Source organism: Myotis brandtii, unplaced genomic scaffold, assembly GCF_000412655.1.
Source record: "Myotis brandtii unplaced genomic scaffold, ASM41265v1 scaffold137, whole genome shotgun sequence".
Taxonomy (NCBI): Eukaryota; Metazoa; Chordata; class Mammalia; order Chiroptera; family Vespertilionidae; genus Myotis; species Myotis brandtii.
The window spans coordinates 5,532,189-5,556,608 of NW_005354874.1; the positions used below are offsets into that span (position 1 = coordinate 5,532,189).

The window sequence follows — 24,420 nt, forward strand, 5'->3', positions numbered from 1 at the left end:
GAGGGCAGAGGGTGGGGTGGGAACTGGGTGGAGGGGAGTTATGGGGGGGAAAAGAGGAACCAATGTAATAATCTGAACAATAAAGATTTAATTTAAAAAAAAGAACGAAAGGAGAATGTTTGGTGGACCATCTGGGGTTTTTGTGTGGCAGTTTTTAAGTTAGTTTTTAAAATCAGTACTTTTTAATAAAAACAACTTGGCCAAAAGCTGTCACAGAACATTGAAACCCATTAGAACAAAGTTCAGTGGGAAACCTGTGTGTTCTTTTGGCTAACACCATAACTTTCTATTATACTATTTAGGTAAAAGACTTAAGTAAGAGCTGTCCATAACCTATTTCTGGTGTTGCATCTGCTGAAACTTTAGAATTTAATATTTCTGGTTAGCATTCCTCTGGGTGAAAACTTTTTTTTTACCATGTTTTGAGGGGAGGAGTCATCTGATTACATAGTAAAAAGCTATGGAAGGGGGTCTGTTGGTGCCATACTTCATAGGTTAGGACAGATGAGCAAAGAGTAGCTTTGTTTATGTGTAAGCTCATTAATAAAAGCCAAATTCTGTAATATTAAAGTCCATGTGTTGCTTTTTTTTTTAAGCCAAGAAAACTATTGGTAAGAAGTAAGCTTTGTTGTATAAGCCACTGAGATTTATTACTGCAGCAAAGACTAACTAATACAGGGATTATAATGATAAACCTACTGAGGGAAGGAAGAAAAGTAATGATAGTGAAAAGCTATTAGAAGTCTTGATGAAGTAATAGGTTTCTGGAAATGGGAAAATTTCCAACAAGTGAGCCAGGAGGATAAATAGTTGTCAGAGAGGTAAAATGTTTGAAAACAAGATTTCAGCTCTGATGTGATTTCTAGTAATGACAAAGTCCAGGGTGTGATTATAATAGTGGGCAGCTGAGATAGACAAAGGAAATTCTGACAGGGTTGAAAAGATTTATCTCTTTAGGCTAGAGTTTAAATTTAAATAAATGATTGACCACAAGATCTACCCATCATGAATGAGTCTGTTTTAATTGGTAGGGAGAAAATAGCAGCACTAACTTTCCCTTGAGAGCAATGATGTGTCCAAAGTTAGGACAGATCATCTCATGGTGTTTTTAGAATCATTGGATGCTATACTGCCACCTAATAGCTGCAGATTCTTTGCTGCTGAAAACTTCCTTATTTTCCAGAACCCATGATGCAGGCAGTCTCCAGAAACATAACTGAGAAAAAGAAAAGTGAGAGAAGGAAGAGTACATCTCCCCCAAGGTAGACAAGAGCCTTCATTATAAATGGAGAATAGCCTAGGTATTAACTAAAAAGACTATCTCAAAACAAATCCCACAGGCTACAGCTGCTTTTAACTGTGTTAGAACAACTTGGAGCCTGGTGGCAAATAGATTCTTACTGTGTAGACCTGAACAAATTACTCTAGTACTCTGAGTCTCCTTAATTTTCACATCATAAAATTGAAATAATAATGCTTGGTTTATAGGATTGGAGATCAATTATAGAGAGCCAGGCACATGGCAGAAGGTAGAAAAGAAACCATAATTATTGTTGTTGTTGTCATTGTGTTTCTAGCATGAAGGAACAAATGTCCCTTCAATGAAAGTTCCTAAGGAAGAATAGGCAACTACCAAAACAATCTATTCAGAGAGATACACTCGAAAATACTATAAATAAATCAATAATAATATTAAATGTAAATGGTCTAAATATACCAATTAAAAAACAGAGATTGGTAGAGTGAACTAGGAAATGTGACCCTACTATATGCTGTATACAAGAAACTCACTTCAACTATGATATAGGCAGATTGTAAAAGAGTGGAAACAGATATATCATGCATACCCCAATCAAAGTAAAGCAGGAGTGGCTATATTAATATTAGATAAAGTAGATTCCAGGGCAAAGAATATTACCAAAGACAGAAAAGGACATTATATAATGATAAAAGAGTCAATTCGCCAGCAATCTTAAATGTGCATGCACCGAACAGCAGAGCTAAAAAATAATATAACGTAAAACTGACAGAACTTAAAGGATAAATCCACAATTAGAGCTGGCACATTCAACATCCTTCTCAAAACAGTTGAAAAAACAACTAAACAGAAAATCACAAGGATATAAAATAACTCAACACCACCATCAAACAACAGAATCTAATTGACATGTATAAAACATTCTACTTGCCAATAGCAGAATACACATTCTTTTCAAGTGGAAACAGAATATATGCTAAGATAGACCATATACTGAGCCATAAAACAAACCAAACAAATTAAAGGAATTAAAATCACCAAGTGTGTTCTCTGACTACAATGAAATGGAAATGGAAATCAAGAACAGAAAAATAACAGGAAAATCTCCAAATACTTGGAAAATAAATAACACACTTCCAAATAATCCACTAATCAAAGAGAAAGTCCCAAGGGAATTTTAACATATTTATTGAATTGAATGAAAATAACAAACAAATAATAAACAAAACAAAAGACTATAGACCAAGCCCTAGCCGGTTTGGCTCAGTGGATAGAGCATCGGCCTGCAGACTGAAGGGTCCCAGGTTTGATTCCGGTCAAGGGCACATGCCTGGGTTGTGGGCTTGATCCCCAGTAGGGGGCGTGCAGGAGGCAGCCAACCAATGATTCTCTCTCATCATTGATGTTTCTATCTCTCTATCCCTCTCCCTTCCTCTCTAAAATCAGTAAAAATATATTTAATATTCAGATGCAACAACACTTATCAAAATATCAGCAATGACCAAATAGGGTTTATTTAAATAAAAATATGTTAATGCACAGCTAATTTGGTAGTTTTTAAAATCTATCAATAGTAACACTATTTAAAAGAAAATCACATGATCATATCAATCAAGGCAGAAAAAGCATTTGACAAAATTCAATATCCATTCATGATTTTAAAAATAAACTCTGAGAAAAATAATAGAGGAAAACTTACTTAACTAGATAAGTTGTACCTACCAAAAAATCTATCAGTTATGTTAAACTTAATGGCAAATACTGAATGTTTTTCCCATAAAATTGTTATCAATGGAGAGTTCTTAGTGTCCCCAACTTTGCTAGTGGAATGGGGATTTTTGCGATGCCATAAGAAAAGAAATTTTTTTAGATTTGCACGGGAGGATGAGATATTGTAGAGAGCTTTATTTCTGTGAAATCAAATCCCTTAGTTTCCAAGGTCCCATTTTTCTACATTCTGCCAAGGAAAAGGCCCATTGCTTTCAGCAGAGCTAGGATTAAAGCCATTTCCCAGAGTTTCTGCTCCACATTTGCACCCTTCAGTCCAGCATCGGGCTAGCTGAGTTTGTGTTCCGAGCTGTAGTCCATCAGTCCATTGCGTATGGGGTCCACATGGCCATGAGCCATGAAGCTTCTACAAACACATAGCTATGGAGGGAACACAGGCAAACATAAGAAAGCAGAAACAAAACCAGAGGAACAGAGAGCCAAAAGCACCAAGAGCAAACTCCTTTGTCTGGGGAATTATGTATTTCTAAATTTTTGTGAGTTTGCAATGGTTCTGCCTTCTTTAGCCAATTATCTTTATTTCAGGCTAGACCAGTGGTTGGCAAACCGCGGCTCACGAGCCACATGCGGCTCTTTGGTTATCTTTATTTCAGGCTAGACTGACAGGCACCTTTTTTACTTTACCCCAACTTCACTGCACATGTGTTCATCTCCCCTTTGTTGGGCCGGTGGTTCACCTGGGAATGTAAAGTTGTAGCTTCCTGGTGAAGCTGCTCAAATGGCCATGTTTATAATGTCTGACCTTTTCTTTGCTCCTTTTCTATTATTAATAACTAGCTAATTACAACAATAACACAATCAGGAAAAAGACAAGTCAAGGCTCTCATGGCTCTTAATTCAATAAGTTCTAACCAGTGCAATAAGGCAAAAACAGACAATCAAAAAGGAAAGGAATAAAAGCATATGACTAGAAAGGAAGAAATTCAACTGTCGCTATTTGCAGATGACATAATTGTCTATGTAGGAAATCCCAAGGGATCTGAAAAATCCAAGAACTAATAAGTGAGTTCAACAAGGTCTCAGGATACCAGTTAAACATATAAAAATCCATTGTATTTCTATAATTAGTAATGAACAGTGGACACCAAAATTAAAAATCAATAGTTACAATTGGACACAAAAAAAATAGCCCTGACCGGTTTGGCTCAGTGTTTAGAGCATTGGCCTGTGGACTGAAGGGTCCCGGGTTCAATTCCAGTCAAGGGCATGTACCTTGGTTGCAGGCACATCCCCAGTAGCGGGTGTGCAGGAGGCAGCTGATCGATGTTTCTTTCTCATCGATGTTTCTAACTCTCTATCCCTCTCCCTTCCTCTCTGTAAAAAATCAATAAAATATAAAAAATAAAATAAAATAAAGCAGGCATATGCATAGCTGTACAAGATCTGTATGCTGAAACTACAAAATGCTGATGAAAGAAATCAAAGCTGATCTAAACAAATGTAGAGATATAATATGTTCATGGATTAGAAGACCCCATAGTAAAGATGTCAATTCTCCACAAATTGATATAGAATATCTAAAATAATTTTGAGAAAGAGAAAGAGGGAGAAATTAGCTTATCAGATTTCAAAACTTACTATAACACTAGAATAACCAAGGCTGGGTGGTAATGGTGGAGGGATGGATTATTGGTCAATGGAACAGAATAGAGAACTCAAAAATAGGTGCACAAAGACTGATCAGACTAATTTATAAAAATACGTTTTTATTGACGTTAGAAAAAGAGGAAGGGAGAGATAGAAACATCAATTGGCTGCCTCCTGCACGCCCCCTACTGGGGATCTAGCCTACACCCCAGGCATGTGCCCTGACTGGGAATCTAATCGGCAACCTCTTGGTACATGGGGTAATGCTCAACCAACTGAGCCACACCAGCTGGGCCAGACTGATTTTTTACAATGGTGCCAAGTTGATCTAAGGAAGGAAAGAGAGCCTTTTCAAACAAGTGGTACTGGAGAAATTGGACATCCATAGACAAAAAAAAAAAAAAATGAACATCAACCTAAACCTCAGACTTAATATAAAATTTAACTCTAAATAGATCATGAACTTAAATGTAAAACTACAAAAGGTTAAAAAATAAGTGAAGGGAACTGAAGTTTTGCCACCCTGAAGTTGCCTCTTTGGGATATTGGTTTTAAGTTGTTTATTAAGAAACAAGACTCAGAAGAACCTTCGACCCTCCTCCCTTTCCTGCCCAAGGGATTCAGACGGACAAACCTGCTTCAGGAAGGAAATTTTAGGATATTCTTCACCTAATTTGAATTAAGTATGTAAATAAGAGGGCTTCAGTCAGAGGTCTGTTAGCTGGATACTCCCTATGTCTCATTGTTTCTGAGTTGCCTAGAAAGAATTTTCCTGCCGTGTATGTTCTGTTCTTCCTCAACTACCTGTAAATCGCCCATTCTCACTTCTGAAATCTAATGCCCCATTCACCGCTTCTCCTTTGTCCACAAATAACAAATATACCCAATGTTGCTTCACTGTCTTTGGAATTTCATGCTTCTGTGAACTCCCCGTGCGTATGAACTAAAACTTTAATTTTCTCCTGTTAATCTGTCTCTGTAAATTTAATTATTAAACCAGCTAGAAAAATTTAGAAGACAGAAGGAAAAGTATTAATTTTTTTAGCCCCCACATAAGCAGAGAAGAAAATCTCTGGGGTCTAGGGTTTATACTTGATACCAAAAGCATTATGCATAAAAGGAGTATCAGTACTAGTAAACTGTATTCATCAAAATTAAAAACTTTTGCTCTGTGGAAGGCCCTCTTAAGCGGATGAAAAGATGAGCTATAGTCTGGGAGAAAATATTTGCAAACCATTTATCCAACAAAGAACTAGTATCTCTAGACTATATAATGAACCCTCAAAACTCAACAGTAGGGACCTAGCTGGTTTGGCTCAGTAGATAGAGCTCTCTCATCATTGATGTTTTTATGTCCCTCTCCCTTCCTCTCTGAAATCAATATATATATAAACTCAACAGTAGGAAAACAAACAATCCAATTAGAAAATGGCAAAAGACACGAAGAGACATTTCTGAAGAGGATATACCAATAGTACATAATCATATGAAAAGATGCTCAACATTATTGGTCATCAGGAGAATACAAATTGAAACCACTATGAGATGATTATCAGAATTTCTAAAATACATAACTGGTAATACCAAATGCTGGCAAGGGTCTGGAGACAATGAATCCCTCATACATTGGTTTGGCAGGGTCTTAAAAAAAACTAAACATGCCCTAACCGGTGTGGCTCGGTGTATAGAGCATCGGCCTGTGGACTGAAGGGTCCCAGGTTCGATTCCGGTCAAGGGCATGTACCTTGGTTGCGGGCACATCCCCAGTAGGGGGTGTGCAGGAGGCAGCTGATCGATGTTTCTCTCTCATCGGTGTTTCTGACTCTCTATCCCTCTCCCTTCCTCTCTGTAAAAAATCAATAAAATATATTTTTTTAAAAAAACTAAACATGCAACTCTCATATGACCTAGCAATTGCACTCCTGGGCAATTATCTCAGTATATGAGAACTTACATTCAAACTTGTACATGAATGTTTATAGCAGCTTTATTTGTAACTAGAGGCCCAGTGCACAAAATTCGTGCTCAGGTAGGGTCCCTAGCGGCTGCTGGCTGCCAGCTGGGGCCTCCCTTCCCTGGCTGCCAGCCAGAGCCTCCCTTCATTCCACACCACTCCCAGTGGTCAGTGCATATCAATCTCCTAGTCAATCGATCTCCCAGTTGGTTGAACTCCTGAGGGGGACACTTTGCATATTAGGCTTTTATATATATAGATAGCCAAAAAACTGGAAACAAACTAAATTTCTCTAAGTGGCAAATAGTTAAAGAAATGGTAGTACATCAGTAACATGGAATATACTTCTCAGCAATAAACAGGAATGAACTATCAATACAAGCAAAAACCTGTATGAATCTCGAAGAATTATGCTGAGTGAAAAAAAGCTAATCACAGAAGGTCACATACTGTGTGATTCCATTTCTGAGTCCATTGTTGAAATGACAAAATTATAGAAATAAGTGAGAGGGAACCGCTCAGGAGGCAAGCAAGTGTGGCTGTGATAAGGCACCGTGAAAGATCCCTGTGGTGACCAAAGTGTCTGTATCTTAACTGCATCCATGTCAATATCCTGACTGTAATATTGTCCTATAGCTTTGCAAGATGTTACAACTAGGAGGAGGGTAAAGGGTAAATAAGATCTCTCTGTATTGTTTCTTATATGTGCATCTACAAAATTAAAAGTTTAATTTTTAAAAATCCAATAGAAGCATTCAGAAGATAAAGGCCATGACATTGTTCAAAAGTAGATCAGCAACAAAAAATGATAACATGGAAACTAGGAAAGAAAAATACAGTATGAATTCAGGTGGTCTGACATCCAGCCAGAAAGAGTTCCAGGAAAAGAACAGAGGAAAAGATCAAGGAAATTATACAATAAACCTAACAGAATCAAAGGAAGTAACTTTCCATATTACAAGATTCATATCAAGGTAAATCAGCATGAATGTCAGAACTGTAGAGTCAAAGAACCCAGAGAGGAGAGAACAAAAGGGCTTTGGGGGCTCTGTCCTGAAAGTCCTGCAGCTTCCCCTTCTCACTACCCACTGAGGATGCCAGTGTTTCTTCTGCTAAGTTCATTAACATTCCTTCACCTGTCTTCCAGCCTCGTTCTCTTCATCTTTGTAGGGTTCTGTCTCCCTTGACCATCACTTGAACCAGGATTCAGGAAGGAGCCAAGACTAAATACCTGTGTTCAATCTACCTTCACCTCAGAACTCAGGTCCTAGAATTTTACTCTGTGGTTGAATCTAAAATCCAGATTCATTATTCTGCCTCTGGCCACCTCATGGGGGGCTCATATGCTATCAACCAACCAGCCAGGCCCCCTCCCAGCCTCTCAGGCCACAACTGGGGCCAAGGTGTCTTCCTTTTTCCCGTGAGTTTGTCCTTGATACGGATTGTTCGTCTAAACTTTAATCCATATTTCACCTACGTGGCAGTGTGTGGTGTGTCCCTTGGTTGGGAGGCAGCAAAAATTCGGTTTCCAATGAAACCTGAGAACTAGGGAGAGGCTTTACCTGCCTTAGATCAACCTTGCTTAGATGTTAGTGTGAGTGTTTTTTTTTTATTATACACGTATTATTTGAATGCCGTCTTTCCATAAAAAATGAAACTATTGCCATTCTCAATAGCATTTCCAGTATCTTTTCTATATATGTTTATACATATTTATACACAGACTAGAGGCCCTGTGCATGAATGAATGCACGGGTGGGGTTCCGAGGGTGGGGGGCCAGAACGCGATCAGCCCTCTCGGTGGGCTGTGCAATGCCCTTGCTGGCTCGGGATCCAGATCCGTCCAGCTGACATTCGCGCCAGTTGTCAGGAGCCACCTGGCGGCCACTTTTATATCCTTTCTTCCTTGCAGAGGGTCTAGGGAGGGGAAGCAGCTGCGGTCCAGTTGTCAGGAGCCACCTGGTGGCCACTTTTATATCCTTTCTTCCTTGCAGAGGGTCTAGGGAGGGGAAGCAGCTGCGGTGCCCGAGGCCGATTTCCAAGAGGCTGGGGGCGTTTTCAGATCATGCCCGTGGTGCTGGTCCATCAGTGCCTGGCCCATTCTCCAGAGATTGGACCTGCAGGACTACTGATGGAGTGAGTGGCTACCGCTGGGCTGGTGGGCCACCAGGACAGGTCAGTCAGCTGAGCAGCGCTCCTGCTGTGGGAGCACACTGACCACCAGGAGGCAGCTCCTGCATTGAGCATCTGCCCCCTGGTGGTCAGTGCGCATCATAGTGACTGGTTGACCAGTCATTCCGGTCATTCTGGTTGTTCAGTTGTTTGGTCGCTTAGGCTTTTATATATATAGATAGGAAATATATAATGTTTTGTGGATTTTTTTTTCCACCTTTAACACACGAGAAAACTATCCTTTAGCAGCTTGTATGTTTTTGTTCTTTTCTCCCACTCAATGTCTCTCAGCCACCCTTCTAGGTCAGGATTTACAAACCTCCCATTTGATTCTTCACTAGTACACGCATTTTATAGTATGGACATGATATGTCTATGTGCACATTCTCCAATTGGTAAATATTTAGGCTCTTTCCAGTGTTTTGTTTTGTTTTGCAAGCAACACAGCACAGTAGTGGTTGCACGCCTAGTGCGGCCCGTGAGCTGTCAACAGCCCATGATGAGAGGAGAACAGACACTGGGGTGAACACTGAGGACCCTTTACAGCAACTGGCCAGAGTAATGTTTTGTCAGATTTCACAATAAAAATCGGGGGCTTGTGTTTTGAAAGTTTCGGTTTTAAAATTTTCATTTCTCTAGTAATGAATTTTAGTAAGAATGTACAGGTTTGCAACAGATTGGAAATCAAGACTGAGCCTGCCGTGGTGTGGAGAAGTGCTGCTCTGGTGAACAGCCTCACGCGGACCTGCATGCTTGTGCATCTGTGCCAGGCACTCTCTGCCGCAGATTTAAAGCAGTGATTCTCACCCGGCTGTGTGGCTCAGAGGATGAGCGTTGCTCTATGAACCAGGAGGTCACGGCTCGATTCCTGGTCAGGGCTCAATACCCAGGAGGGGGTGTGCCGGAGGCAGCCTCTCTCATCATTGATGTTTCTATCTCTTTCCCTCTCCCGTCCTCTCTGAAATCAATGAAAATATATATTTAAAAAAAGAAGAAAAAGAAGTGATTCTCTGGGGTATAGGACGTGGGCTTTTTTGTTGTGACAGATAGTGTCAATTTGCCCCCACGGGGCTAGACACTCCCCCATCCCCACCCCCACTAGTATCTTGTTTGAATTCACATGTTCCTGAACACCGGTGAGGTGGAACTTCTTTTTTACATGCTTGCAAACTGTTTTAATGTTTCTTGGAGCCCAGGAAGTCAGTCAGGCCCTGGGATGTGACAATCCTTTGGTAATTTCATCTGCTCTGGCATTCCGGGCTGTCTGGGGAGATGACCAGGCAAAAGGAATTTCCTCTTTAAATATTCCATTCCTTCTGTGGGAAACTGAGGCTGGGCAAGTACATCTGTCTCACACACCCATTTATTTGTTGGCAGAGCCCAGGTCTCCTGGCACAAGATTCCCTCTCCAGACTCCTAAGGATAGCCCAGGTCCAAAGGCTAACCAGGGGAGCAGGCTGGGAATGTGTGAGAGGCTGTGGGGAGGGGGTAGTCAGAAAAAGAACCAACAACTATGTCTGGAAGTTCAGGAGAGGACAGGGCTCAGTGAGATACTGGGATACACCACGTGCAGCCCAGAGGAACCTGGTGTCGGAGATAAACAAATTCTCTGTCAGCCCAACAGTGTAAGCAAACAAGAAGCCAGGAGTTTCTTCCACCTATTTGCCTAATCTTTCAACACTGCTTATTGGTGGGGTTGACATAACTCAAGCCTCCTGAAATAATACAGGGGCTTGGCCCCATCCAACTCAAACAATGAACTTGCAACTACAAGACATTAGGCCAAACCATCACTCATTTTGCTGGGGTGTGCCTTGTGCAAATACACTCCCTGCCAAGCCTGGAGGTCATTTTCAGGCCAGCGAGCAGGCAACGGAGGAAGAACCTGCCATAAGATGCAGAGGCAAAGGGAGAAGATTTCAGAGGACCATCTAACACAGTCCTTCCTTAAATTCATCGCCTCAAGTGCCAGCTCTCAGTACCATTTCTAGACCTCAGGAAAGTCACTTAGCTTCTCTGAACCTCAGTTTCTTCATCTGTAAAATGTGGATATGCCTTTCCCTATATCCTGTAGACCCTCCCTATTTCTGAGCCCCTTGCTCTAGCGGCAAGAGCCCACCCTGCCTGTGTGCTTAGAAGAGATAGAGAATTAACATGCCCAGGAGCAGCCCTCAACCACAAACTAATTGGAGTTGGTACATAAACACCCCAGCTCCTGAGGGGCAGAACTCTTAGGCACATGTTCCACACTCTCGCCCAGGGTTCTCCAGCAGGACCAGGCTCCAACTGTACATAGGTATGATGTGCTTGATAGTATAATAACGCAATCATGGCTGACCTCCATCCTCTGTCTCACTTCTCCATTCCCCACTGAGATCACTTCCCATAGAAAGTACTTGCACTTGTCTACACTAATAAAAGAGAAAGATGCAAATTGACTGTACCTTGGCTACACCCACCAGCCAACCAGGAGTGTGTATGCAAATTAACCCGGCTACACCCACGAGCCAATCAGGAGTGTGTATGCAAATTAACCCAGCAACGATGGCAGGTTAATTTGCATACACCAGCGCCCAGTGGCCAGGGCGGGGCGAGACACTTGCGTTGTCACCATGGTGACGATGCAGGCGTTCCACACCGCCCCAGCCACTCTGGGCCTCTGGGCAGCGTGGGAAGGTGGAAAGGCGACTCCAGGCCAGAATGAAGGCAGGAAGGCAGCTCCGGGCCGGAGCGAAGGCAGTGCCAGCAGCCAGGGAAAGGAAGGCCCATTTTTGCACGAACCTTTGTGCATCGGGCCTCTAGTAGACTTATAATAAGGTCAGTTTCTGGGGGAACCCAAACTAAGAAATGTCCCAACTTTCTCAGTTGTTGGTAAAATCAGGTAAAGCTTGGTCAAAGGTCAAAGTTATCATCATGAAATCTTGGCACCCTTCTGTGTGCCAGGCAAAGGGAGCTACAGGTCAATAGGAGTTGGGTATTCTGGAGCTTTTGAACTCCAGGTGTTCACTGTGGAGACTTTCAGGTAGAAGGAACATAACCTGTAAAAGACAGTAGCGTTGGTGCCTACTTGGGTTCTACCTGGTCTTACCAGCTCCCAGCACAACAATCACAACTTCTAACTTCCAAATAGTGGGAATTTCTCCCAAAGAACCAGCTCTGCCAGCACACCAATCAACTAAGGAATATGTTTGGGGCATAATCTGGCATACTGAAGAGTTGGTCTGTGGCCTCAGGAACTCATAATCTATGCAGAACTCAAAAAGGATATCTAACAATTAGCTGAGTGAGGCCAGTGGCAAATTCTGGAATTTGTGTGAAAGCAGAAAAAGATGGGGGCTTGTTGAAAGAACCCAGGAGCCCACTGGTGTGGCTCAGCGGTTAGAACATTGGCCCATGCACTGAAGGGTCACGAGTTCTATTCCTGGTCAAGGGCACGTACCTGAGTTGCAGGTTCAATCCCCCGCCCCAGTTGGGGTGCATGCAGGAGGCAACCAATAGATGTGTCTCTCTCACACCGATGTTTCTCTCCTTCTCCCTCCCTCTCTCCTTCCCACTTTATCTAAAAAAAAAAAAAAAAAAATTAATGGAAATATCCTCAGGTGAGGATTAACAGACAAACAAAAAAGAAACAACGAACACAGAACCTCCTAATGACCAGGGTTAAAATAATATTTTCAGTAAAATAAATTAATAATAGTATTAGATTATAACCCATAGAATAAAATATACATGAGTCCATATTTATATAACTACTTGATTAAATAAATTAATGGAGCAGAAGTGACAGCTCTTTCTTGCAATGGGAATCCAGTCAATAAATATGGAAGGAAAGAGGGAAGGGAAAAATCAGCTTTAGGCAAACAGCACAGAGGTGACTGTTGCAGGTAAGATCTGCTGACAGATGCTAGAATCTATGGAAGGCTTGAGGAGAAAAGGGAGTTGCTTACCCTTAAGTTATCTCTCTGAAGATGTTTGTGTGGAGGGTAGATATCCACATCTGTGATGTCCTTGCCTGGGATGCACGACCTCCACCCCGGTCATGAGGAGACCCAGACAGGCCTGAACTGGGGAATGTTCAGCAAAGTCACTGATCAACACTCTTCATGTGTATCCAGGTCCTGAAAGGCTAGGAATGACCCAGGAACTATTGCAGACAGCTGGACACCAGAGAAAGAAAAACAAGTGAATGCGAATGTGGGATCCTGAATGCCTTCCTGGAGCAGAAGGACATTCCTGGGAAAGCACCGAGGTTCTCACAGGGTCTTTAGTTGGATTATGGGTGTTGTATTGAGGCTAATGCCCTGGCTTTCATCATGGTGCTATGGTTTTGTGAGGTTGGGGAGGTAGGGGAGGGATATAGGGAAACTGTACTATTCTTCCAACTTTCCTACACTTACTAATTCTTTTTGCCACTATTTTTCTAACTGTAGTTCAAAATAAAAAGTTAAAGAAACAGCAGCAGCCCTAACCGGTTTGGCTCAGTGGATAGAGCGTCGGCCTGCGGACTGAGGGGTCCCGGGTTCGATTCCGGTCAAGGGCATGTACCTGGGTTGTGGGCACATCCCTGGCAGGAGTCACTGATCAACACTCTTCATGTGTATCCAGGTCCTGAAAGGCTAGGAATGACCCAGGAACTATTGCAGACAGCTGGACACCAGAGAAAGAAAAACAAGTGAATGCGAATGGGGGATCCTGAATGCCTTCCTGGAGCAGGAGAAGGACATTCCTGGGAAAGCACGGAGGTTCTCACAGGGTCTTTAGTTGGATTACGGGTGTTGTATTGAGGCTAATGCCCTGGCTTTCATCATGGTGCTATGGTTTTGTGAGGTTGGGGAGGTAGGGGAGGGATATAGGGAAACTCTGTACTATTCTTCCAACTTTCCTACACTTACTAATTCTTTTTGCCACTATTTTTCTAACTGTAGTTCAAAATAAAAAGTTAAAGAAACAGCAGCAAACGTCCAACTTTGTTAGCAGTGTCTTTATTAGAACAGGAACACTCACCACACTTGCACTGACCTGAGGAATGCTCAAAACTCAGACAACTGATCTCAAAATACTTTGAAATGTGGGAATGGGGAGGTCAGGGCCGAGGCATTCTCTCTCTCTGAAACGTGCTGCTGAGGTTCGAAGGAGGCAAAAATTACAAGGTCCCATCTGAATAGATTTGGCAGAAAAAATGTCTTGTGACCTACCTGTCTGAGGCTGATCACATTTACCAACAGCATTAATAGCTCCCTGCCTGAGTCGGGTCTCCCAGGCCCATTCTGTTGCATCAGCCAACACCAGGGTCTGACTTCATAAAGAATGATATTCAGAGGCCATAGAAGGGATACATGGTGATAGAAAAAGTAAAATAATTTTTTTTAAAAAGAAAGAAAATGATGTGCACATCTGTTTCAAACAACATGACCTTCCACCACAACCTCTTGGTGACTTATTCAAAATTGGATCAGGAGCCAGTGTTGCTGAGTAGCCAGGAGTATCTTTGGAACATTTAGAATGTTCTGATTCTAACTCAGGACCTCAATTCTAGGCCTGGAGGCCAGATAAGCTGTGTGCGGAGCCAGAGGACAGGTTCAAGGTGCCTCCGAGGGAAAGTGGAGTCAAGAGTGACACGAGAAAGCTCTCAGGCCTTGGGCTCTGTGCTGGAGCCGGGCAGAGGCAGGGCTGTAGGGTGAGCCACTTGCAGAAAACAAGGCAGCCTGCGCAGAAATGCCAGGAAGCAGAGTGCAAAACAAGGAGGCAAGGCTGCCATGTCTGTTCCTGCTTTTTCAAGCAAATACCAGACTGAGGCCAGGCAAGAAATAAATATTGACAAAGGTGAGGAGTAGCACAAGGCCAGGTGGCAGAGGCCAGAGAGAGAGCATGGCCTAGAACCGGTTCCAGGGAATCGCCTCTTCAAGGGCCTTGGAGAGGCCTCTCTCACGGACCCTGGGGTACTTGGAGTCAAGCCAGCAGGATGGTGAGCAACGCCAGGGTCTCAGCACCTTGTGTTTGGCAAAGGTGTGTGGCCCAAAGGCAGCACCCTCAGTCTGACCAGTGCCAGGTTGGGAGGTCCTGGGGTAACTCCTGCTTCAGCAGATGCCTGGTGGATCTCCTGGTCCAGTCACCTGCTGGCATTCTCGGGGAGAGCTTCTCAAAGTGTGGGGGTACAGGGCTCTCATCAGAGGCCCCTGACGTGCTGGGTAAATATGTACATTTCTGGGCCACACACATCACATATCCCACTTGAGACAATCAGGAAGGAAGCCCCAAAATGTGCATTTTTAGCACCTTCCGGTGATTCTGTCCAGGTGTGAGTCCCAGACAAATGAGAATAAGCTGAGGCCCAGTGAGGGCATGCGCCTTTCTTTGGCTACACAGGGAGTGAGGAGAGCTCCAGTGTCCTGGCTTCCGCCTCTCCAGTCTCGCAGAACACTGCCGGCAGACCTGCCTCTGTGCCTGTGGATGGGAACACTCTTCCCTCCAGATCACCCCTCTGGGCCACACTTGGAATCTCAATTCCTTCCTACAGGAAGGCTTCCCTGGCCCCCACCTCCAGTCCGGCCCCTGGGCCTCTCTCTCTCCTGGCACTGGCCCCACTGGATTGTTACTACCCACCGACCCTCAAGTGCCCCAAAGCAGCATGGTGCCTGGCACGTGGACACAGGTGCTGGAGCAATGCCATCTGGGTTCTCGGCAGCACCACGTCACCCCCTGGCAGCTCTAACAGCCTGAGAGCGTGTTCCCAAACCAATGGCCCCAGCAGAAGTCCCTGATGGAGCCAGGTTCCTGCTGCAGGCCTAAGGCCTGAGCGGGAGAAGGCTTTCCTGGGCCAGACCTCAGAGTTCTGGCCACCCACACCTGAAAGCAGAGGGTGGGGTCAGCAACCCCAGAAAGGCAGGGCTGGGAGAGAGGTGCCCACAGAAATATCAGGGGTTCTACCCAAAGGAGGGAGGTAGCTGAGTCAGCAAAACCTAGCACATGTCCAACCAGCCCACTCCACCTCACAAGGGGCTCACCCCTCCCGAGGGCTGTCAATCCTGTCCCCCTGTCTCTCCTACCCATCACAACCCCGTCCTTTGTTCGCCTGAGGGCCCTTAAAGGGTTTGCAGATGGCATTCACATCCCCCACGAACCACTCAAGCTCCACTTCCCTCACTCGGCACATCCCTGGCCCAGGACTCCCACTCCCTTTGCCCAGAATTTCAGACCCCTGTTAGCCAAAATGGTTTCTAGTGCTTGGCGGGACCAACACCATCTTAAGAAGCAGGCTTCTCGCCCTAGATGGTTTTGCTCAGTGGGTAGAGCATCAGCCTGTGGACTGAAGGGTCCCAGGTTTGATTCCAGTCAAGGGCACATGCCCGGGTTGCAGGCTCGATCCCCAGTAGGGTGCAATCAGGAGGCAGCCGATAAATAATTCTCTCTCATCATTAATGTTTCTATCTTACTATCCCTCTCCCTTCCTCTCTGAAATCAATAAAAATACATTTAAAAAAAAAAAAAAAAGAAGCAGGCTGCTCTCAGTGTCCACCAGTTCACCTGGGAGGGGTGGGTCCATATCACCTGAAAGGAATGTTCTTGCATAGAGAAGTAGGCCCATTACATTGTTTACCACTTGGGACATATAGTTCTTAACAAGCACGTACCGCATGGCTGCAAGCTGCCCGTGTTCCTGGAGGCTGTATACCAGTATATCAAGCCCCCTCCACTTTTTGTTCAGGGATTCACTGTCTTGCTGCTGCCCAAGACTCAGCTTCTGTCCAAAAGTTCCCCTTTGAACAGAATAAATTCTAATCCTGGAGTTGTCAGCCTCTTCTTCCGGTCTCTTGGACGTTGGTTCCGGTACAGCTCAGGTAATTTCCCCAACTTCTCCCTTGCCAGCTACCTGCCCAGCATGGGTACCTGTTATTTATCACACGTGGACCACTCCTCTATTCAAACCCTCAATAGTTCCCCATTACCTGCCTCTGAATCCTCACTCTGGCCCAGTCAGCATAGCTCAGTAGTTGAGCGTCGGCCTATGAAGCAGGAGGTCATGGTTCGGTTCCCAGTCAAGGCACATGCCCAGGTTGCAGGCTCGGTCCCCAGTGTGGGGTGTGGAGGAGGCAGCCAATCAATGATTCTCTCTCATCATTCATGTTTCTATCTCTCTCCTTCTCCCTTCCTCTCTGAAATCAATAAAAATAGAATTTTAAAAAAGAATCCTCACTCTGGTGTTTAGGTCCATCTAAATCTGACCCCCGGAAGAGATTAACCAAAGAACTTGTATGCATATATGCATAACCCATGGACACAGACAACAGTGCGATGAAGGCCTGGGGAGGGGTGGGTGCAGGGTGGAGGAGGTCAATGGGGGAAATGTAATACTTTAAACAATAAAGTTGACCTACTTATGAACAATTCGTTCTTCTACATTATTCCCCTGGGGGATAAAGAAGATACCATCAACCGTACCTTCCCCTTACATTTGCTGTGAACCTAAAACTACTCTTTAAAAATAACATCTTAAAAAAAGAAGAAACCACCTGAAAAAAAGTATTTTATTTGAGAAATAGAGAGAGATTTGGGGTGGGAGGTAGAGGTTCACAGTTAATGTGCAGGAAAAAAGGCTGGAAGGAAATTTCAGCATTATCACCTCTGGGTCCTGTCTTTTGGTTTGGTTTGAAATATATATATATATATTTTTTTAAATATATTTTATTGATTTTTTACAGAGAGGAAGGGAGAGAGATAGAGAGTTAGAAACATCGATGAGAGAGAAACATCGATCAGCTGCCTCCTGCACATCTCCAACTGGTGATGTGCCCGCAACCCAGGTACATGCCCTTGACCGGAATCGAACCTGGGACCTTTCAGTCCGCAGCCGACGCTCTATCAACTGAGCCAAACCGGTTTTGGCTATATATATATATTTCAAATCATTTTAAAAACATTAAAATTATGTTTTAAAAATGCATGTTAGATAGCTTAATTATGCTATCATAAAGAAAGTCTAATTGTCGTTTGTTCTAGAAATAAGAGAATAAGGACTGGAATTTGGGTAAGTCAGGGACCTTAAGGTCTCCTGATCACAAACTGTACATCAGTATTATAAACCATGATTGATTAATCTCAACAATGTAAAATATGAAAGCTACAAAAAGTTAATAGAATTATTTAAAAACAAAACATAGATAACATTTTTAAGAAGGTAAGGCAGCCTTGTTGAGATTTCAAATGAAGAATTAATTCTCATTTACTCCACAATAATGCATAGACCATCAACCAACACACTGATTTTTTAATTAAAAAATACTAAATATTTAGTAATTTTTAGCATAATATACTGAATATATTATAAGCCACAATTATAAGGTGCTTATGCTACTTATCAATAAGGTTATGAATAATAATCTTTCCATATACTATAAATTTAAACAACACATTAAACAATGTGTATAGTTTCCCAGAAATTTTAACCATGTTTTAATTTAGAATTAGTTCCTAGCACAACCTATCACCTCCGGTCACGCTGTAGACACTTGAGATATGAACTCTTTGGCAGAGATGGAACTCCTAGAATTAGCCCTTAGGTAAATGGCTCCAACCCAATGGAACAAACATTAAGTCTACAGTGTGCACAGCCCAGAGGCAGGGACCAATGATGTGACACTTTATTGAGGACTTACTCTGTGGTGAGCATGAAGGCTTTGCATGGACTGCTTCCCTTGGTCCTCACAGCCCCTAGAAGCAGTCTGAACTGTTCTCATCTTAGGTGGGACTGCTATTCCAAATGCCTCTTAAGTGCAGGGGGGCGAAAGCATCACCAACTACACCCTCCTTTTGTGTTCAGGGTACTCCCGCTCCCCTGCCAACTCTACAAATGTGGGAATGCGTGAGCTTCAGGAATCTGTCCATGGACTGAGATAGGAACCAGCACCTGCAAGTCCTGGATGATTCCAAAACATGGCCTTTCCTACAGGAGCCACAGTCCATGGGGAAACAAGGCCAGAGGAACTTGAACAGAGACATTAACTCCACACAAGGCAGTGACACCGGAGAGGCTACCACCTCGAGCTGGACATTGGGCACCCAGGTGTCCTGCTTGCTCCTCCTCTTGTGGTCTGTCCTCTGCCTCTTTACTGTGAAGTTTCTTAAAGTGTCTGAAAAAGTACCTAGAGTGGCACTTGGTGAAAAAAAGGGTTTGGCATGGTTCGGTGGTTGAACGTTGACCTATGAACCAGGAGGAGGTCATGGTTCAATTTCTGGTCAGGGCATATGCCCAGGTTCCGGGCTCGATCCCCAGTGTGGGGCATGCAGGAGGCAGCCGATCATCATTGATGTTTCTATTTCACTCTCACTCTCCCTTTCTCTCTGAAATCAATAAAAATATTTTTAAATAAATAACTGATATTTTAACCTACTAAGTGTTGGGGTAATTTGTTATGTAACTAATACACACACTAAAATGTTCCTACCTCACGACCTTTGTCCTCACTATTTCCTCAGCCTGGAATCCTCTTCCCCCAAATATCCATATGCCTTTTTCCCTCACTGCTCCCAGGTCTCTGCTCAGTCAGGCCATCCCTGGATGGTCTATATAAAAATAACACCTCCACTCCCATTTGCTCTTGTGATATACATCTCCCCAAAGCATTCCTCACCTTACCTCTTTATGTATCTACTAATTTGTTTATTGTCTCTCTTGTCCCACAGAATAAGCTCCATGAGAGCAAGGACTGCCCATTCTGTTTACTGCTTTCCCCGGTGCCTGGCACCTAGAGGGGTTTAGCCGTTTGTGGAATGAATAAATGAGTTCATTTCACACCCTAGTGATCCCTGGCCAGCTGGTCATGGACCACCACTTGGTAGATTCATTCCAGGCATCCCACCATCTGCCTGCCTTGCTCTGGGCCCTCATTCCCCTGAATCCTGGTGGTCCTTACATTTGAATAATCCCTTTAAAGTGTAAAAGGGACTTTCACACTTATCTACTGAATCCTCCTTTCCCTGGATCCACCAGTGGGGATACTCCCACCGCTATTTTTCAGATGAGAAGTCAGAGGCTGTGTCTTGATAGGGAATCGGGAGACTCAGGGTGTGGGCAAAAAGGTGCTCCCATCTGCACCTCCACCTCCCTGCTGCCCTCCCTCCCTTCCAGGGACGCTGGGGAGATTTTTGATAATTTGGGAGAAAAAACACGGAGTGCAAGTCTCTGGAGTCTACTGCTGACTGCTCAATAATGTTTGCCTTAGTTAAAGCTCCTCCAAGCGCGAACCAATTTGAGGATTTGGGCATAAGGGTTTTATTTGGGAGGTGGCCCCAAGAAGCGGGAGCAGGGGGTGTGGAAGTGAGATGGGGTCATTAAACAGGCTGTGTGTAACCCACCTCTATTCATCCCTCCAGCTCCTGTCCCTTGCTGGGCACTACCTGAGAGTATTCCTGGGCTGGCAGTGGCCCCTACAGGCAGACATGCCCTGGGCCAGAGGCAGGTCCTGGGGTAGGGTCAGTGTGTGTGTGTGTGTTTGGGAAGGAGCGGCAGGTGCCCTTAGTGGCCAGGGCCCTAGGGACAACTGATAAAGCATTGTGTAAACCAAGGAATCTACAGGGCACAGAGATCAAAGAGTGGCTCTGAGTGAGAGGACTTGTGTTGTTGACTCACTTTTAGGCTGGGCACTTAATTTCCCAGCCCACCTGGCTAAGGGTTGCGGCAAAGGCACCTGTGCAAATGCGGTCTTTTGGAGGACAGTTCCAGGTTCAGGGAGAGCAAGGTCTAGGCTGCTGCAGGATCAGCCTGCCTGCCTGCCATATAAAGCCACAACCTATCACCTCCGGTCACGCTGTAGACACTTAAGATATGAACTCTTTGGCAGACTAGAATTAGCCCTTAGGTAAATGGCTCCAATCCAATGGAACAAACATTAAGTCTACAGTGTGCACAGCCCACAGAGAGGCAGGGACCAATGATGTGACACTTTATTGAGGACTTACTCTGTGGTGAGCATGAAGGCTTTGCATGGACTGCTTCTCTTGGTCCTCACAGCCCCTAGAAGAAGTCTGAACTGTTCTCATCTTAGGTGGGACTGCTTTTCCAAATGCCTTAGGTGCAGGGGGACAAAAGCATCACCAACTACACCCTCCTTTTGTGTTCAGGATACCCCCCTGCCACCAACTCTACAAATGTGGGAATGCGTGAGCTTCAGGAATCTGTCCATGACTGAGATAGGAACCAGCGCCTGCAAGGCCTGGATAATTCCAAAACATAGCCTTTCCTACAGTAGCCACAGTCCATGGGGAAACAAGGCCAGAGGAACTTGAACAGAGACATTAACTCCACACAAGGCAGTGACACCGGAGAGGCTACCACCTCGAGCTGGACATTGGGCACCCAGGTGTCCTGCTTGCTCCTCCTCTTGTGGTCTGTCCTCTGCCTCTTTACTGTGAAGTTTCTAAAAATGTCTGAAAAAGTACCTAGAGTGGCACTTGGTGAAAAGAAGGGTTTGCCTCCTACTCTAAAACACTTGCCAACAGATTGTCCCACCCCTTGTAGGGCTCTGCAAAGCTGTTCTCCCTCCCCACCCCCAGGAGAGCTGGCTATAAAGTGTCTGAAAAAGTACCTAGAGTGGCACTTGGTGAAAAAAAGGGTTTGCCTCCTACTCTAAAACATTTGCCAACAATTGTCCCACCCCTTGTAGGGCTCTGCAAAGAAGCTGTTCTCCCTCCCCACCCCCAGGAGAGCTGGCTAGCTGCAGGAAAGCAGCCCCTTTCATTAACCCAGGGAGGGGACTTCCACTGAAAATGAGCCCCCAGGTCTTGGGAAACTGCTGAGGTGGCAATAAAATTAGAGGGCAAAGGCAGTGAGCAAATTACAGAGGTGGAGTGGGAGAGGCCAGAGCTCTCATTAGCCTGATGAGCTATGGTAAGAGGCCCTGCGGACAGTGTCTCCTGGGAGACAGAGCGCCCCTCCCAAAGCCCAGGGGGCTCAGCCCCAGGCCTCTGCCTTCCCAGCAGAACGTTTCCCTCTTGAACACCCAGTTGGGATTTCTTCTGGGACAGGGCATTTGCTGAGCAGGCCCAGGTCAGCTTCACAGAAGGGAGTGGGGCTTCCTGCATCACCTATTTGCTCACTGGCTCCTCCTCTTCTCATCCCAAGGGTCCTTTTTCTGTACCCTTCATTCTGCCACTTTTTCTGCCCCCAAATACATGCCGGGGCAGGCTGCCTGCCTCCCCACACGACCTCCTAGCACAACTGCGGGCTCATGATGCAATCAATTCCAAGGAACCTGGCTGGTGTGGCTGTTGGTTGAGCATCATCCCATGCACCAAGAGGTCAAAGGTTTGATTCTGAGTCTGGGCACATGCCTGGGTTGTGGGCTTGGTCCCCAGATAAGTATGGCATGCAGGAGCAGCCAACCAATGTTTTCTCTTTCATCAATGTTTTTAACTCTCCCTCTCCCTCCTTTCTTTCTAAAAATCAATAAAAACCTTTTTTTAAAAATCAAAGCATTAAAAAATAAAAACAGGAGCAGAGAGGCCTGGGAGCCGCAGCTGGAGCCAACTGGAGTCTCAAAGGCTGATTCTAGCTTGAAGTTTCAACAGCTCAACGGCTCTGCAGAAACCTTACTCTGGCAGGACAGGGCAACGGGGAGTTGGGACTTCCATCAAGTAGGCCCAAAATTACCATGAGTATCAGGCCCAAATCCAGAGTAATTAGTACTAGCCTCATACCTCAGCAGCAGTTTTTACTTTCTGTTCCCGAATCTTGCCTTGTCTTAGTTTGATCTTTGAGGCATGAATAGTCCCCTCCTGTGCTTTGCAGTTTGGAGGCAACATGGCAAAGAACAGACATATGATCTCCATTCCATCTCCAAACTACACCAAAATGACAGGAAAGGATCTACAATGTGGCAGTTAAAAAAATAAGGCCAGTAATAAACAGTTCTTGAAACATAAGCAGCTGGCGAGACTTGCACTGTGTAACCTTTGCAGCAAGGTTCAGTGGAAATCCTACACCCTGAACCCCTAACTCCCCGTTAGCTGAGTTGTACCAGATGAATTAATGCTTGTGGGCTAGAGCTGAAAGGCAACCATCAGAAATAAAAATGCTGTGGTACATCTACACAATGGAATACTATACTGCTGTAAAAAAAAAAAGGAACTCTTACCATTCGCAACAGCATGGATGGAGCTGGAGAGCATTATGTTAAATGAGTCAGTCAGAGAAAGAGAAGTATCACACTCATTTGTGGAATGTGAAGAACATAAACTGATGAACAAAAAGAGCCAGAGGGAAAAAATATCTTAGAAGTAAACCGGTTATTTGCAGATTTTTGTTATTTCCTACAACTTTTGTGGTATACTATGTTAGTAGTGTTTTGGTAATATGTTTAAAATCTTTTTTTCTTGAAATGTTAATGTTTATTGCATGTAAATGGCTATTTTGTACCTACAATCTGGTAATAGATTTAATTTGTATATTGTAAATAAAATCCTCCTAAAAGAACTATGTAAGTCATTCAAACTAATGAAACCTTTGCAGGTGGCCAGATTTGCTGAAGGGAAGACAAGGCTGGGAGGGCCTCCCGCCTCCCTCCAGTCTTCTGCCCTTTCCAGTGGGATGGGCAGTGGAAGAACGAGGTGCAGAAGTGTTCGAGCCCCTGGATCATGGAGACCATTCCAGAAGGAGAGACACTCAAGAACTAAGAACCTCCAGAAATTGATACCACCCCCAACTCTGGCATCCTGAAGTTTTCTGTAAAATACACTATACACAAGGATAGGAAAAAGAAACACTTAATAACTGATTTTATTTTTTCCCTTTAAAAGTTTTCTAATAACTGATTTTTATGGAAAGTGGTAGGAGTTTTATTTTCTAGTTTATAAATCGGCATTGTTTCAATTCCTTAAATGTACTGCTTTTAGAGTCAGAAATAAATATTTTTTAAAATGTCCTTGAATGACAACAAACCAAATGACAATGAGGAATCTTTGCTCTGCCCACCCAGGCAGGGGGGCGAGGGTCCTCCCCACATTCCTTCCAGACATGCTGCATGGCCCTGGTCTGAAACCCCAGGACCTTGAAGCTAGCTATTTAAGTGCCAGAAAAGGTTAAGTTCCCAGAACAGAAGGCGCAGCCTCAGCAACACAGGTTATCTTGGGTCACCAAGCATCAGAGGCCCTCATGAATCCTGGAGAGCGCTGCTGGAATGGGAAGACACCATCCAGAAAAAAAAAAACTTGGAATCTTAGATCCCAGGACATTTCTGTTATGAAATGATCGTTTGAGCAACCCTGCAAGAATGCCAGGCTTGGGAGGAAACCAAGATGGCGGCATAGGCAAACACCGCCGGAGTTTGCCTCAAACAACCACTTCAAAAATACAACTAAAAGACGAAGCGGACATCATCCAGAACCAAAGGAAGGCTGGCTGAGTCGACGAACTACAACTAGAAGGAAAGAGAAAAGCATACCGAGACTCAGAGGAGGCGCAGTGCGGAAGTAAAATACTAAGGTGCGGAGTGCATGTGGAGAGGGCTGGCGGCTGAGTGCGCGGTTGTCGTTTTCAATCGGGAGGGAGTCTCAGGCTCTGAGCTCCAGTTCCGGGCGAGTCTCTAGGGACCCAGACTCATACGGGAGAAGAGGGACTGTCTGGCATGGGTCGGAACCCGAGGGCAGCTTTCTCTCTGAGGGGCTTGCA

General features: G+C 44.4%; 1 pseudogene; it reads left to right on the forward strand.

The window, feature by feature from the left end:
* LOC106725108 overlaps nt 1-23,426 on the forward strand; it is a 29,293-nt pseudogene extending 5,867 nt beyond the window's left edge.
* The last annotated feature ends 994 nt before the right edge of the window (nt 23,427-24,420 follow it).